Source organism: Equus przewalskii, chromosome 9, assembly GCF_037783145.1.
Source record: "Equus przewalskii isolate Varuska chromosome 9, EquPr2, whole genome shotgun sequence".
In the NCBI taxonomy this organism is placed as follows: Eukaryota; Metazoa; Chordata; class Mammalia; order Perissodactyla; family Equidae; genus Equus; species Equus przewalskii.
Genome location: NC_091839.1, coordinates 72318592 through 72336323, shown reverse-complemented (window position 1 = coordinate 72336323; position 17732 = coordinate 72318592). Strand labels below are relative to the sequence as shown.

General features: G+C 41.6%; 1 protein-coding gene and 1 non-coding gene across 14 annotated transcripts in view; one reads left to right on the top strand and one right to left on the bottom strand.

The window, feature by feature from the left end:
* NCOA7 (nuclear receptor coactivator 7) overlaps positions 1 to 16943 on the bottom strand; it is a 147062-nt gene extending 130119 nt beyond the window's left edge. For 2 of the 13 annotated variants that reach the window (XM_070556995.1, XM_070557000.1), the window contains exon 1: positions 8295 to 8808. The gene's annotated coding sequence lies outside the window, so the exon portion shown is untranslated. Of the gene's footprint in view, positions 1 to 7583; positions 8163 to 8294; positions 8809 to 16599 lie in introns of those variants that run through there. The other 11 variants (XM_070556994.1, XM_070556999.1, XM_070556996.1 and 8 more) reach the window with 8 other exon arrangements.
* Positions 16944 to 17660: 717 nt separating this feature from the next.
* TRNAE-CUC (transfer RNA glutamic acid (anticodon CUC)) lies at positions 17661 to 17732 on the top strand. The gene has a single exon. It is a non-coding gene; the product is annotated as a tRNA-Glu (tRNA).

Below are 17732 nucleotides of genomic sequence, written 5' to 3'. Positions count from 1 at the left end.
AGTGAAATATTAGTAGCTTTGAAATCAGGAAGAGAAAGTAAAATATGTTAAAATGAGTATGCATTTCGTAAAGAAAAGTTGAGACTATAAGAATCCTATGATATATTACTTTTACTAATTTCTAACAATTATCACTGTAATATATAGATATATAAAATTGTGAAAATAGAAATTACCTATAATCCCATCAATGAGGAAAAAAGCTTTAATATTTTGTCATTTTCTTTTTTTCTATGCAGAGGCATTTTAAAATCAAATTAGGATCTTTTTGTACATATAGGTTGGTGGACTATCATTTTAAAAAGGATTCCATTGTTGGATTTGTCTCAAATTTTCACAACTCATGCTTGATAATCACCCTTGATGTCACCCTTCATCACCCCAATACTTACATAGTTGCTTACTCTGTGACAGACAGGTTCCCAGTACTTTACATATATTAACTTATCTAATTCTCAATACAATGTGGGAGGGATACACTATTATCTTCATTTTACAGATGATAAAATCAAGGAGAAATTAACTTGCCTGAGTTCACACAGCTGGTAAATGGTGGAACAGGACTCCAAGCCAAGCAGCTGGCTCCAGCGTCCCTTCTCTACCCACTCTACCATACCACCTGCCTCCCAGAGACAACGTGCTCACCACTGAAATTAAGCCTGATCTCTGATTTCCTTAGGATATACTCTTAGAAGAGAATCACTGGTGCCAAGGGATTCTATGAGCCAACCTGCTCTCCATCTAAGGTATACCAACATACCCACTCACCATCCCTGAAAGGGGAATATGCTATGACCCAACCTCAACCTTGCCAACCCTGTGATGGACTTTTAATATCTAATTATTATTTGCATTTCTTTGATGCAATGAAGTCGAATCTTTTTTCATTTCATTTCATTTCATTTCATGCCTTGAGCATATGTAGTTCCTTTTCTGTGAATTATCTATTCCCATTCCTGCTACAGATTGAATGATTGTGCCCCACCCATATATTGAAAACCTAATGCCCAAGGTGATGGTATTAAGTGGGGTCTTTGGGAGGTCCTCAGGTCATGAGGGCCGAGCCCTCATGAATAAGATTGGTGCCACTCATAAAAGAGGCCCCAGAGAGCTCCTTAGCCCCTTCTGCCACATGAGGATACAACGAAAAGCTGGCAGTCTGCAACCCGGAAGACAGCCCTCACTAGAATCCCACCATGCGGCACCCTGGTCTTCGACTTCCAGCCTTCAGAACTGTGAGCAATAAATTTCTGCTGTTTCTAGGCCACCTAGCCTATGGTATTCTCTTATAGCAGCCTGAACAGACTAACACAGTTCCCTACTAGAATGCTTTTTAAAGAGTTAAAGCATGTTAAATTGAAACTATTTTGGAAGGTGCTGTGATTCACCATATCAAAGAGAGTGGCTAACTAGCTGTTCCAGTGGGACCCTAAAGACAGGCAGCACCTTGGGGGAATCACCAGGACCTAGGGCTGAGGGCTCAGCTGTAAATACCAGCAACCGTAAGGACTGAGCAGGCCCTCCCAACAGACAGATAGCTGGAAACTGTGCGTTATACCACCCAGCAGGGGCTGTACTTATCCAATGCCTGGAATATTCATTACTGCCATGCAGGACACCCTCAATTCTCACATCAACATGTCTGGGGAAACAAATCAGTAAATCTGATGTTTGCTTAGTGAGGTCAGCATTAAAGAAGGAAAATAAAAGACCTTGTTGGATCTCTCACGAACAGAGCCACCTCACGAATTTTTCCTCTTCTCCACAGCATTCCTGGTTAGTGATCAGAAGCATCCACCAGTCAGAGGATTCCACACCAACAGTGCTGAACAAACACTATTAAATTATTACTCTAAATCCTCTGTTAATCAGTCAACAGCATAAGACCTCATTCCAGGCACTCTGCAATAAAACCCAGCACCCAGGACACCCTCTGATTCCCTGGCTTGGAGTTGAAAATACCTCATTCACAGCCTTAGGATCACTTCTTCGGAAGGGCCACTCTCTTCAGAGGGTCCCTGTCATCTAACAGCATTGATATTTAATTCTTCGAATTTCTTAAGAGTAATCTTTTCTCCTATTAGGTCCCTAAATGTCACTGACACCCTGATGGAGGCTTTTGCCCCTTCATGTACCAACTACACAGGGAAACCCAGCAGTGGAGGCATAAAAGACTCTCCCAGATGAGGGCCATAATAAATACAAAAGTTATTTTTAAGGAGTGTTAACACAATGTTTGAGAATTTGTAAGTAAGCCAGGAATGCTAAAGAAAAATGATACGGACATGTAGAATACTGAGGTGGGGGTGGGGGATAGAAGAGAAATGAATGGTTAAATAAAGGCTTCAACCATGGATTTTTTTTTTTGGACCAATCTTAGCATGCTATCCAAAATCACAGTTAATTTTTAGTAGAAAGACAATTTTGCTATTTATAGGACATGCCTGTTCCCAGGATGGAAGGCTACTTGGGACACTATATTACATGTGGAAGGCTCCATGAGTTTCAGGAATCTCACCTAAGAATGGCCGCTAGACATGACACCAGAACTGAGTGTGGCTTGCTAATGAAAATAGGAGGACAGAGTGTCCCAAGCAGAGAGAACAGCATGGAGAGGAAAAATCATAGGCTATGCACATGCAGGGGTGACAACCAGTTTTGTATTACTAAAACAGAGATTCCTAACTTGGGGTCCAGAAACCAGGACATGTAGGAAAAATGGTGTGTGATGAGACCACGACTTTCATCAGATTTTTTTTAAGGGTCCCTGATTCTGGGGGAGAGTGGGAGGATTAGTGAAGAACATTTATGGGCCAGTGCATGATGGGGAGGGGCAGGGAGCAAGAGAAGAATTCCTCAGGGCCCAAGAGACTAGGCTAAGATTCATGATGGACTCCTTCCTATGTAGGATAGGAATGCTTTGTGTTAGAAGAGGAAATTATAGAAGGAAGACTGGCTGAAACGTAGGAAAAGGTAAAATGCAGGCAACTGTCCAACACATCTGAGGAGCCAAACAAGGGTGGTGGGAATGGAAAGAAGGGAATTTGAGAAATGGCTAGGAGATCAAATGAGCATGCTGAATGTGTATATTTGCTTATATATGCATAAAATGTCACTGGAGGATTCCCAAGTAACTGCTAACACTGGCTGCCAGCGGACAGAGGAAGCAGGTAATAGGGAAAGAGGATGAGAGGGAGTCCTTTCACTGTGTACCCATTTGTGCCTTTTGAGTCGCATGAAAGTATATTACCTTCCACAAAAATAAATTTATTTTTAAAAGACAGAGGTTATCAGAACAAGATGCCTCAATGTAAAACTTTTCCCACATCTCTCTCCAAACCCCCTCCAATGTTTCAAGTTGCACTTCTGAATTCAGATTATTTTTACCCCAAAGACTCCTAGATTGTACCAATGACTGACCCTTGAGAAGAGCCAATCTCTCTGTCAACCTGGGTGATAAATATATCAAACTGAACTTAGCATCATATAGATGTGAGTAACTATTTACCTGGTTAAATCAACCAACTTAACAGGTAGTTGTCAAATACCAGAATGAAGAAAGTCTGGTCAGTTAACTCACAGAGCTCAATCTTTTAAATGTTATGGTAAAGAAAAGAGGCTCAAAGAAGAATTTATATCTGATTTATTAAAACAAAGATGAATCAAATAAATTACTGATGTGAAAGAGGTCAGATGTGAGGTCCAGTATACTGAGTATCAAGCTAGTGTAGGCTAGCTCTTTGGCTAAAAACCACTTTTCAAATTATACGGAATGAATCTCTTGCTCAGCCTAATACAGCATACAAGGCAAGTACTCCAGAAATAATTGACTTAAAATGGTTTTACCAATTTTCAATTAGTGATAAGTGGACATAAATTTAATAGTAAAAAAATAAGTGGCATTTAGGTTCACAAAACTATGTAACACTGTTTTCCATTTGACTATATAAGCTCAAATATACTAAACTTGCAATACTCGTTCAAAACATATTTAATGGAACCGATTCAACTTGTTAATCAAAAACACACTATGTCCACAGATTGATTCTGCAAACGTTTTCTTTTATTTGATTTTATGTTTTACATTTTGCCTTTTTCTATGAAGGATGTGAGTCAGCTTAAAATAATAAATTCAATAAAATAGGAAAATATAATTAGATAAAAATCAGAATCAAGATAAACAAAGTAGAACAGAAGCTCCAAGACCAAAGGGAAAGTTAGAACATCGACATTAGGTCACAGGTTTATATAAGGTTATTAAAATTGAGTTGCGAATTTGACTCCACATTTCCTAGTAGCCAAATCAGAAAGGAAATAGAATCAATGATCTGATTCCAGTTTCGCATGATGGAAAAAAGAGATCTGTTCAGGAGACCTAAATCTTTTCTTCGGCATTTGGAGCTGAATGGTATTTCTTGCATGGGTCTCCAAACAGGAGCTGTAGAAGGGACCATGATCTTAATAACCACATCTCTTAAGTAACGTAATGGTAGGTTTCTTGTGACTGTGTTTATTAATAGAATCCCCCAGTATGAGTGAAAGTTGGGGAGAGGGGTGCAAAGGATGTAAAATAGTGTAACCAAAGTACATAGGTTCTGAAGATCAGGTCTAACATCTAGAATTGCAGGAGAATGGGTGGATGTCATGGCCTTTGTTCAGCCAATCCTCTGTAAACATTTGTCTCCATTAAACTTCTGATCAAATTTATGAGCAGACAATTCATATTCTCTGGCATGTGCAGAAATAAAGGCATTCCCTACCACTGTTGAGGGGAGCTGAATACACAATTATTCTTCAGCCATCACTTACTTCTATTTGAAATGCAAGGTTATACACATTTTCTCTTCTAAACTTTTTCTGCAACCATAACAATTTTGTTTCCAACATAAGTGAATTGAGTGGATCCTATTAGACGTAAACAACAACAAACAGTATGGGTAAGATAAAATAGAACCGGGATAAAAAATTATGCTGGAATAATAAAGGACAGTAAATAACATTTAGCAAGAAGGGATAGAGGTTTCAGCAATAAAACCTTAGGGAAAATACAGAAAGATAAGATAGAGTAAATCAGGTCTTAGAATTGCATTCCAGTGGTGCATATGGAGGCGGGTGCTGGAGGCTCACCAGATGGGACCCAGGTAGTGAGTCAACCAATCGCAGAGGCATTGCGCATTTGGATGCAGGACAAATACAGAAAAACGCCTCTTCCATTCTGAGATTAGGAAGCAGCTCTTACTTGACTGATTTCAAGGCCAAGAGTGCCACACCGTCTAAGTGCTCAACTTTTATCTGTCAAGTGAACAAATAAGTGTTTATTATCTGCAGCAAAGTAAAGAGTTTACTATAACCATCAGGGAGGACCCTTTTGAGAAGTTTAAAGTGAACAAGGAAGAATAATGTAAATTAATGGCTCAATGTCCTTGATCACAAATTTCAGATGTGTAAAATGTAGCTATCTTTATTTCATGGGGGAATTTTTGCTTTGTTTTAATAAATCATAATATATTTCTCATAAGTTCCCCCCCACGGTTGGTTCCTCCAATCTCACTACCTTTTCCATGAAAGTGTTAATTCCTCGCCATCTAGGAAGAACTCAAGTAGGCTGGAGAAGCAACAGTAATGGCTTACCATAGTTTGGTGCAAATAAGTTTTTTGGGTAACATGTAGTGAGGACAGTGAAGAGGTATTAAAACGACCAAAAAAAAAAAAAAAAAGAAAGAAAGAAAGAAAAGAAATAAATGACTGGACCACTCCCAGATTATTTTGTTAAGCAAAGAGACTGAAAAGAGGTTAATACTGACTCATAAAACTTACATAACAGCAAAATAAAAACAATCAAAACAGGAAATATCATACTGCAAAAATAAAGCAAATGAAACGTGATGCAGTTATCCTTGATTTTTTTTTTTCAAGAAAACATAAAATTTAAAAGCAGAAGGCACTGGATCCTTCAAATCTCAGATTTCACACCCACCCTGGGTGTCAAACTTGGAAATTGATCTGCTTATATATTGAGGAAAACACATATGGTTGAAAATGTGTATCTATACTGTATATTTTGAATCATTTAGGAATCACAGACATTCCTAAATGCTTTATTTCTACCTTTACCTGTAACAAAATACATTATAATTAGATCAACCACAACTCTAAAATGAGCTAATATGTCACTTATTAACCAAATCACAGCTACCTCTTGAGTAACTTAAAATTTTCTTTTAAACATGAATTGCACTTTTTTTTTTTAATTGTGCTTGAGAGTTTAACCGAAATAAATCTGATTAGCAACGAGACTGGAAAATCTGTAAGCTTAGACACGAAATGAATTTATATTAGGAACTAGGGAAAATTACCCCATTTAATAAAACATCAGAGATATGGTCCTAAAAATGTCAAAATTGAAACTCAGATGTTAACAGAATTTGACTGTTTATACAAAGAAGATTTTTTTAAAAATCCAGTTAAACTTCAATGGTCACAGATACACAAATACATTTTAATCCTAAATTGTCGTTGGATGAAGCTTGAAACGCAGTTCCTTCAACAAATAACTAATGAGCGCCCATCATGCATCAGACGCAAGGAATTACAGGATTGAACAAGACGAAGACTGTCCTGCAGTTTACACTGGTCCATTTCCCATAGCTTTAACCTTAATACGTTAATATAAAATGGGAGCTTACAATGATCCACTTGCCAAAACTCTAGACTTTATTGCTTAATATAAAATAAAAAATGATAGCCTGTGAAGAGAGAATCTTGCCAGAAGCTCTGAGGTATGAACTTTACACTTGGGGGAGAAGAAGGAGTTTATAACCAGTTTTTCACAAATACAAACCGTAACATCTAGTTGGAAGCCAGGCTGTGCCCAAGGCTGCCTCTGCTGGCCGACTCGGTGCATCCTTCCAGCAGATTCTCAACTCCCAACACCTGTATCAAACTTGCCACTCTTAAACGCATCCCTTCCCGTAAAGCAGGAGGCAGCACGAGAATACCCCCAACCCCATCTATCTCCGGAATAATCTGACTTCCAGAAGGACTTTCTCTAACTGGCCCTAAAATGTTGACTGTAAGGGTTTGAGTCATCAATTTTATATACCAGCCAGCCAGCTGTGAAATACATAAAAACCCACAGCGACTTCTACATGCCGCTAAATAACGCTTTGCGTGGCTACACGTTTGGCTAAAACAGGAAGAACGCATCTGCTCACCCAGCTGAAAAAACACGGTGAAATGCTTTTACCTGAGCTGCTGAAAATCTCCCTCCCCCCGCCCCCCGCAAACGAGCACACGCCAACTCGTCCTCCCCACCCCCTCCCGCAGCGCGCACCCCACGGGCCCTGGGGGTGGGCAGGGAAGGGTCAAGCTCTCCTTCCCCACCGCTCGGCCTCCTGAGCTCCAGAAAGGTTGTCCGATTGATAGGGGGCTGCGCCCAGCGCCATTAGCACACCTCCGAGCGCCCCGCCGAGGCGCGGCGGGAGGCAAGTTTGGCGGGTCCCGGCGCCTGCCCCCCGCCTCTCCCCAGCGGCAGCATCAGCAGCGGGCGGCGGCGAGGGCAGGTCCCCGCCTCACCCACCTACCTACAGGGCGGGGGCGCCGGCTCCTCGCGTCCAGAAGGGGATGGGGCGCACGCATTTCTGGGAGCGGTGGCCTCTGCTGCTCGGCGCAGGGGAGCGCATCCTCCAGGGTGGGTGGAAGGAGGGGTCGGGGGAGGACCGTGCGCCGAGGAGGAGCAGGGCAGGAGGGAGGAGCCCCGAGGCGCGCGCCCCGGGGGACCGGCGTCCGGAGCTGGCGGCCGCCGGGACTCCTCGGGCCTCGCCCCGCGCGCGGCGCCTTGCCAACCCTGCAGCTGCGCCCGCGGTCAGGGCATCGGCCGCGACAGGCTCTCGGGCCCGGCTGGAGGCGGGGAGCTGCGGGTGGCGCGACGCGGTGCAGAAGCCCGCCTCTAGCTCCGCCCGGCCCTCACCACGCGCTGCGCCCCTCCGCAGCAGCGGGGGCCGGGGAGCCGGGCGGCCTGGCTCGGCGGCTCGGGCTGCCCCTGCGGCATCCTCGCCGCGCCGGCGCCCTCCGAGCTGGGAGGCCGGGCACCCCCGCCGCCCCCAGCTGCTGCAGCCCCCGCTGCCCGGGCACAGCCCAGCCCAGCCCGGCCAGGCGGCTCCGCCCCGGAGAGCTGCGCGCGCGGCCTCTGCAGGCCTCAGCCCATTGTGACGCCTCCCGAGAGCGAGCTCGTCGCTGCCGGGGCGGCCGGACGCCGGCTGCGAGCCTGCCGGAGCCTGGGAGGGGCTGCTTACCTCGCCCCGGGCCGCATCCCCTACAGCGGGCCCGCCGTGGCCGCCACTCTTCGTGGGAAGTAAGGCTTTGAGAACAGGACTGGAGTTACAGCGTCTCCCAGAGTTTTAAAGCCTTGCGTTTCCTTCCAGCTCGGGGACCATTGGCCACAATAAATTCATCCTTCTGTCCTTTCCGGCTTTGCGTTTCGCAAAGGGGCCCACCATCTCCTCCCCCTCCCGTTCCCGTCCCCGTCCCGCATCCCGGATGCTGCCAAATTGCAATCATTACAGCAAAGGGGACGTAGCAATTGGGCCCTGCAGGCTGACTCTTGGCAGAGACCCGACAGAGCCTTGTTTGGGAGGATTTGCATCAGCTGCAGGTCAGTGCCTGTGAACTGCCCATCCCCACTTGGGAGCTGTGTGGTCCCATGACCAGCACTGCAAGATGACTAGGAGGATTTGGCCTTGAAGTTCACCCTTAGACACAGAAAAAAACTCAAGGCAGAGCCTGCAGCTGGTCTGATAACACTGGTGTGTCAGAGGCCACACGCACACAGGCACGCCAGATAGCGGCCTCCTCTGGGCTGTTGATGCTGCTTGTGCTGTAACAGCCTCGCATGGAAGGCGGAGCAAAGCATTTAACTGCGGTGCCTTTGGCATTTCAGTTGCAAGTGGTCATGTACTATATTGCGAAATAAGGAATAAGCGCCCAATTCTGCACCGAGCATGTATAAAATTGGAGCTCAGGTTTACATAGTTTTGGTTTGAATGTGAAGTACTGGGTATTTTTCTCTTTTTTCTATAAGCATTGTGTTATTTGCAAATTATTTTCAAGGGAAAATCAGGCTCCTAAAAATATAAAGAGCTGATTTCATTGAATCAAAAGAACACGGTTAGGGATTTCCAGAGAAACTGAGCTGCTCTCACACTTCTTTGATGAGTGCTTTTATGATTTTGAAGTCTAAGGTTAATTTTTAAAAAACAGGCAAAGAAAAGACATGTTCCGTAGAAGTACAAACTGTGATACAATCGCTAAGAATTTTTGAGATAGTTCTTTCAAGCAAAGTGGAGGTCCAGTGGGGAGCAGAGCAGGAGCTGCACGGGCTTGGGGTCAGGACCTCATCACTTCCAGGGACTCCGACTCATCTAGAGCCCCATTTATTTTCAAAAGATACCTACTATTATTCATGATATTTTGCCCCCAAATCGGAATAAGTCGATTACAGGAATGTATATATGTGATGTAGTTTCTGCAGGAAACGTCCATTGAGTTCTAATTCTTCCCTGTTTCCATCCTTTCCCCACCAAGCATCCTCTTTTGTTTTTCTCTCTATGAACACCATGTTTTGTCAAGAAACAAATTAAGTAGTGATCTTGTTTATTAGGCAAAGATATAACAATGTATTTTAAAAGTTGTAACCATCGATTATAAAATGTTTGTCAGCCTTTTGAAAACACTGCATGCAGTTTGAGGATCCTCTTTGTGGTTTTCCTGAACTCCCCTAGGACTGCATGCTGTATCATATGCTTGCAACATTTTATTATAGTGAAAGTCTCCGTATAATAGATTTCCGCTCCCCAGCTTAGACGGGGGAAATTCCCCCTTAAAGAGTCTTCACTCATTCTTTTTCATTAACTCAGCATTTATCGATTTGCCTAAGCTTTATCTTTATAGAGAAATCAGAAGAAATGAAACCATTTCCTTATCCTCTAGATCTGTGCTGTCCAATATGGTACCCATTAGACACATGTGGCCGTTTAAGTTTAAATGAAAGGAAATTTAAAAATGCAATTTTTCATCCCACTAGCCACACTTCAAGCCCTGAAGAGCCACAACTGGCTAGTGACTACTCTTTTGGACAGCATAGCACAGAATAGAACATTTCCATCACTGCAGAAAATTCTTCTGGACAGTGCTGCTCTAAATAAAAATAAATCTCGAAATTTTAATTGGGAGATAATATATAACACATAAAATAATTTGGAAAAATCTTAGTACACTACAGATCAAACCTCATTAGAATGTATATGTCTTAAGAACATGGTACTCTCTAAGAATTCAGGCTCCGGCTTCAGACCACAGCTCCATCATGTACTGACCCTGGGTACCTTAATCTCTGTTGCTTTATCTGTAAAAGGGGGGCAATAGTAGTGCCAACTTTATAGTGTGGACATAGGGATTAAATGAGATAATCCATGAACGATGCTTAGGCTAAAGGCTAGAATGTGGGCTTCAATAAAAGTTAGCTATTACCATAACAAGATACATTATTCTAATAAAGGTTTCCTTTTTGAATAATTGTATCCCTTGCACCCCTAACTGTACCTCGCTAATAGAGGGTGCTCGGTAAATGCTAAGTTACTGAAAAAGGATAGTGCTACACTGATTTTATGGATCCAAGGGCCTCTGTTAAATATAAAGACTGACCATTCTATCTCTGTTGAAGGGTAGAGGCCATTTTAGGGCAATTTAGGTAGAACTGTCATCTCACTTTTTCTGAGACAAAGAACCCTATATGATGAGACTTCAGGGTAGATATGGAGAAGCAGAGATCTCTTTAGTTCTTAAAGGAAGAAAAGAGGGGTCACTTCACTTGCCCTCCTTGTGCTCCACAGGGTAGGAACTGGACCAGTGGGAGGCAACTGGATCCCTGAGCTCAGGCGCTAAGCGACTTCGGGGGAGGAGGGGTGTGGGTAGGAATTCCATGGTTTCAAAAAAATCACCAAACAATAGCAACGATCATTGCAAATGTGTTCAGTGTTTGTCTTACACATCTATCTAAAGATAATTTTGTAATAAAGAAGTATGGCCAGTACATCTTCTTAAGCACAACACCTGGGACCTGTCATGGAACTGGAGTTCCAGGAACATGGGCCAATGCACCTCTAACACTTCGCCAGTGGATAAGTAATAGGCTCACCATCACTGAAAGAATTGAAACTTCTTTGGAAGTTTTCTCTGTAGAGGTATAAAGGAGGAGATTTGTGCATTGGCTCATGAGTTTAGTCTATTAGCACCAAGAAAGTTCACTCTTTAATAGTTAAACCTACCCTCCTTTTTCTAGCACAGAGAGAAACACCTGCTTTCACACAGGTGACTTAGGCTGTTGACACACAGGAGTTTCATAGGAGGTAGATTCTGATGACATCTGTGAAGGTCTGTGAGTAGCCATCCTGCACCTAAAGAGCAGAACAGAGTTCACTATTTAATGGTGTTGCAGGCAGTGGCTCATTTTCACAACTGGGATCATTGGTCCAGCACATCACAGATTCCACCTTGAGTTTTGAGAAGAACATAAATAGGTCCTTTTATGGATGGACCTGGGTTCAGTGTTTCTCTTGGCTTGTTACAAAGTCTAAAGAGGAGATAGAAATCTTCCTACAATTTGAAAGGAGGAGACTGCCAGAGCGTATTGAGAAAGAAATACTGACATATAGAAATGGATTGCTGTCTGCGTGCCTGTCAGCACACAGAACTTATGCTGATATTTAGGTTAAGCACAATAAATTTGCCCTTTTCTTTTATTCACAGTTAATTTAAAAATAGCTGCTTCGGGACAGTTTCTTCTCTCTTATTTCTGCTAAAAATGGTCTGTTCACTAGCTTGAGAATTCATTACATATTTTTTACATTTTCTGAAAAATATTCAAATAAACTGGTGCTAAGACTGTGGTGCTAAGATATAATTTAAAATTCTGAAATGAATCCCTAAACTCAAAGTGACAGTAAGTGGTGGTGGTGGTTTGGATTTACTGGGTGAAAGAAACTTACAGTGCAATAAGCTGAACAGGGAGTTTTTCAAAAGAAGGAAATATAGATTCACAAAAGATATACAGGGAGCCAGGTTTCCCCCACCCCCGCCATCCCAGTTGGTTGTCCCCCAGTGGTAACGTCTTGCATAACTAAAGTACAATAACAAAGCCAGAAAATTGGCATTGGTATACTCTTTAGAGCTTATTCAGATTTCGCCAGTTTTACATACACTCGTGTGTGTGTGTGTGTGTGTGTGCGCGCGCGTGCGTGTTTTCTATGAGATTTTATCATCTGTATAGAGTCTTTCACCACCACTGCAATAACATACAGGACTGTTCTATCACAGCAAAGCTCCCAAAGCCTACCTCTTTACCGTCATATCCATCCTCCTCCCCACCACATCTCAAATTCCTGTCAATCACTAATCTGTTCCCATCTCTATAATTTCAAAAATGCTATATAAATGGAATCATACAGTATGTTACCTTTTGGATTGGCTTTTTTTTTCATGAGCCTAACTCCCTTGGCATCCATCCAAGTTGTTTTGTGTATCAACAGTTTGTTCCTTTTTTTAAAAAAAATTTTTTTGAGGAAGATTAGCCCTGAGCTAACATCTGCCACCAATCCTCCCCCCACTTTTTATTTTTGCTGAGGAAGACTGGCCCTGAGCTAACATCCATGCCCATCTTCCTCTACTTTATGTGGGACGCCTGCCACAGCATGGCTTGACAAGTGGTGCGTAGGTCCGAACCCAGGATCTGAACCAGCAAACCCCGGGCTGCTGAAGTAGAAGATGCGAACTTAACTGCTGTGCCACTGGGCTGGCCCTAGTTTGTTCCCTTTTTTGATAAATATTTCATAGTATGGATGTACCATAGTTTAGCCATTCACCATCAAAGGATATTTCAGTTGTTTTCAGTTTGGGGCTATTATGAATAAAGCTGCTAGAAACATTTGTGTGCAGCTTTTGTGTGAAAAGTTTTCATTTCTCTGGGATAAATGCCCAGGAGTACAATTGATGAGTCATATGTTAAGTGCCTTTTCAGTTTTAAAAGAAACTGACAAACGAGTTTCCAGAGTGCCTGTACCATTTTACATTCCCACCAGCAAAGTATGTGCGATGAATGATGCATTTTGAACCTAGTAAATAAACTTACTAAGTTAAAGCACAGTCATACATTTCTTTTACCATCCACTACTCTACCACATTGTAATTGCTCGTTTACTTGAACCCCACCAGACTAAGCCTCAAGGTCAGGGATCCTGCTTTGTTCATCTTGATGTCATTGATGCCTAACATATATTAGGTAGTGAATAAATATTTGTTCAGTGGATGAACAAATTAATGAACAGAAGAAGAAAAACTGGTAAGGTTGAAATCAAATTGAAAATAAATCATCAATAAGGTATAACTATAACTGAATTTGAATTGGATGCCATGATTTTTCTTGCAATATATAACAACAATTTTCAAATCAGAAACTGGTACTCTATAAGGTGAGTCCTTTGTGGGCAAATTAATAAAAACTAAATACTAAATTATGTTGGGCCAAGGTAATTCTTTGTAGTGCTTTGGTAACAGCAAATGATTGGAAACGATCTAAATGCCCAATGATACGAAGCTGCTTTAATAAAATGTCTTTACGGTGGAATGCTATGAATTATCAAAAATAATGAGAAAACTCTTTATATAAAGAATGGATATCCTTTGGAAGAAATAATTTTAAAAATCACAGAAAGGTATATAGAGTGTGCCACTCTTTGTGTAAAAATTAAAAAAAGGAAATTAAAAAAGATGTTAATTCTTCCTCAGTTAATCTATAAAGTACAGGGTGTCCCTAGACCATCTTGTGCCAGAAAGAAGTGCTCAAAACCTTATAGGGACATGTCAAAAGGATACAGGAGCCAGCTTGAAAGGACTCCTTCTGGCCAAATTTGGTACAATTTAAATATTAAATGAATAATGCAATAGATTAGATCAATAACTACGTAGATATAGCAATAGATAATACATGAAATAAAAACACAAAGCAAAAAGAATAGTCCAAACTGATATTTAAAAATTAAATAAAGAATAAAAAGAGGGAGGAGAGAAAGGAAAGTTCTTTCTATGAGAATGATAAAATATCACCATTTTGCAACCAACATAGCAATAATTGATTCAGGCAAGGATCATCAGTGGATGCTAAAACCATGGTGAAAGTTTGCTGAAGAACAGAAAACATATACATTCTCCAAGTATTACTTCCATGGGGTGATAATTGCTTTTTTCAACATTTGTTAATTCCAAGTGTAAAAGGTAACTGTACATGGAGAAATATGGCAGACACCTTAATCAAATGATCACACTTAACTGTATTAATTTCCTATTGCTGTTGTGAAAAATTATCACAAACTTAGTGGTTGAAAAAACCACAAATATATTACCTTACAGTTCTCTAGCCCAGAAGTCTAACAGGCATGTCACTATGCTAAAATCTAGGTGTTGGCAGGGCGGTTTTCCTTCTGGTCGCTCTACGAGAGAATCCATCTCCTTGCCTTTTGCAGCTTCTAGAGGCCACCTGCATTACTTGGCTCATAGTCCCCTTCCTCTATCTTCAAAGCCAGCGAAGGCTGGTTGAGTCTTCCTCAGATCACATCACTGGGATACTGACTCTGCTGCTTCCCTCCTTCACTGATAAGGACCCTTGTGATGATTTGGGGTCCACCCAGATAATTCAGGATAATCGCCTCTGTCTCAAAATCCTTGATTTAATCACATCTGCAAAGTTCCTATTGCCACGTGGAGTAACATATTCACACGTTCTGGAGATAAGGACAGGGACATCTCCAAAGGGGTCAGTATTCTGCTCACCACATTGACCCTTAGAGATAAACGCGATATATCAGTATTATGTGCCATCTGATGTAATGCACTGAGATGGACACATCACTTAAGGTAGCTTTCCTGCCAAAAGAAATATTTAACTAAGGGCGGCCCCGTGGCCGAGTGGTTAAGTTCACGTGCTCGCCTTGGGCGGCCCAGGGTTTCGCCAGTTAGGATCCTGGGCACGGACATGGCACCACTCATCAGGCCATGTTGAGGCAGCGTCGCACATGCCATAACTAAAAGGACCCACAACTAAAATATACAACTATGTACTGGGGGGAGGGGGGGTTGGGGAGAAAAAGCAAAAAAAAAAAAAAAAAGATTGGCAATCTTTAACTCAGGTGCCAATCTTTAAAGAAAAAATATACATATTTAACTAAATTGAGAGTCTTTCTGAAACAACTGTCCTCCACCATTCAAAAAAATCAATGTTGTAAAAAAAAAAGATTAAAAGATGGAGACTACAGAAACATGACCCCTAAATGCAATGTATAATCCTTGAGTGGATCCTGGATAAAAAGAAAAAGCATAAAAGGTGTTATTAGGAAACTGGAAAATTTAATTATTGACTGTATAATAAAAAATATTGTATTAAATTTAAATTTCCTAAGTGTGATAATTGTATCGCTTGTTCTTAGGAAATATGTGATAATTGTATCGCTTGTTCTTAGGAAATATGTGATAAAGTATCTAGAAGTAAAGTATCATTAAGTCTGCAACTAATCTCAAATGGTTCAGAAAAACTAACTCAAGAGAAAGGAAATATGGCAAAATATTAACAACTGGTGAATCTAGATCAGTACTGTAAAATAGAAATATAATGCAAGCCACAGATATAATTTTAAATATTCTAGTAAGTATACTAAAAAAGTAAAAATAAAGTGAAATGGATTTTAACATTTTAGCCCAATATATTCAATTATCACTTAAAATGTAATCAATGTAAAAATTATTACAGATACTTTACATTCTTTTATTTTTCATACTAAGACTTAAAAATTCAGTATGCATTTAACGCTTCTAGAGGATCTAAATTCGTACTAGCCACATTTCAATGCACAATAGCCGCATGTTGCTGGTGCTGCTAAGTTGGACAGCACAGGTGTAGACGAAGGGTACATATGTGTCTTCATTGTCCTATATTTCCAATATTCTGTAGGTCTGGGATGTTTCAAGAAAAAAAGTTGGGGGAAAAAGAGATTGACATTAGTTTGGTTCTGCACAGACTATTTCCAGGAGGATGCAGAAGAAACTTAACAATGGTTATTTGGGAAGAAGAAATGAGGAGAAATTAGGGTATAAGAGAGGGACGGTGGTGTTCACTATACCTTTTTGTACAATTTAGTGACTAAACCAATTAAAACTTAAAATTAGTCTAAAAGTAATATCTGCTTTACCTTTTTATTCAAAACCGAATTCTCTAATGCTGAGCTCTGGCAATCCCCAAACGAGAGGTAAGAGCTCCCTCTACTGAATTCGACTTCCTAAAGATTCCTTGATACAGGAAAGAGGTGTGTGCCCCATCTAAAATATAAAAAGTTAAGAAATTTCTTCTGGTGACTTTTCCATCTTTATTAGTCTTAATGAGCCCTTTCAATCTTTCTGTTTGCATACTGTTAAATAATTTTAGATAAATTTTATCAATATCTAAACTCCATCTCTGAGTTGTTGAAAACAATAAACAACACTCCAGCACAGACTCACCTGAATTCTGTGGTGATGGATGATGGCTGTAACTCACAGTGGCGCCGGATGTTGTAAGCAAGGTCATTACAAATTTATATGTATTTTACTTAACCCTCCCTCCATCTTGCAGCGGATCGGAGTCTCTTGGGTCACATTTGTTCAGCTGTAATGGTTGGTACTTTCAAAGCTGAGTTACATCCTATGGCCTTCTGCTCCTATTTCATGGGGGTTTCTGAATTGAGGCTGAGCTGGAAGGTTTCTTGACTCCTTTGGTAATTGCATCATTTCCTGGCCGTGTCTCGTACACAATGCGGAGAGGTGAAGCAATTGCCCAGATAACACAGGATAACAAATATGAGAATAACGGAACGGTGGGTTCGAAGGGTTTACTGGCTCCGCGTGTAGATGCCCCAGTTCTTCACTAGGCATGCCACCCACAGCTCTCTCAGCCTTGTTAGCCTGACTCCCAATTGAGTAATCACGACGACATATGTATATTATAGATCTAGTCGCGTCCCCTAAGGCCCCGTGGCCCTTCATAACCCACATTTATAGAGCATGTGCTTTGTGCCAAGGACGTGTGCGTTGTCGCATCAGCTCTAGGACGTGAAATGCTCTCCGCCGGTGGCAATCCATCGTTCAGATTTAGTAAAATGTTTACTGGGACTTAACATCTGCGTAAGAGGGAAAGACAGAAAGACAGAAAGAGACAGAGGTTAGATTTAGAAAGAAAAGCTAGATGATTAAGAAAATAATAAAGCAAATTACAAGGTTCTGGGCAGTACTTTAACTTTTGTCTGGATATAGATATTTACATGTTACGTAATTAGCATGAAATTTCAGGGCGTCTTTTCCAGGAGGGCAGCGGGAAGAGGATTAGATGTGAAGGGCCCGGCTCTTAATACGCCGGCGGAGCTCTCCAGGCAGTGCCGAGAATTTGCCTCGGTTTAGGAGGCGGAGACTCAGAACCGGAACAAAGTAGGTGGAGCTTAGAAACAACAAACTTGTTTCTTAGTGGTCACGGTTACGCGGAGGCTTTGAAAGAATCAAATAAATTTCAGGAAACCAAGCTGGTAAGTTCCCTGGTGGTCTAGTGGTTAGGATTCGGCGCTCTCACCGCCGCGGCCCGGGTTCGATTCCCGGTCAGGGAA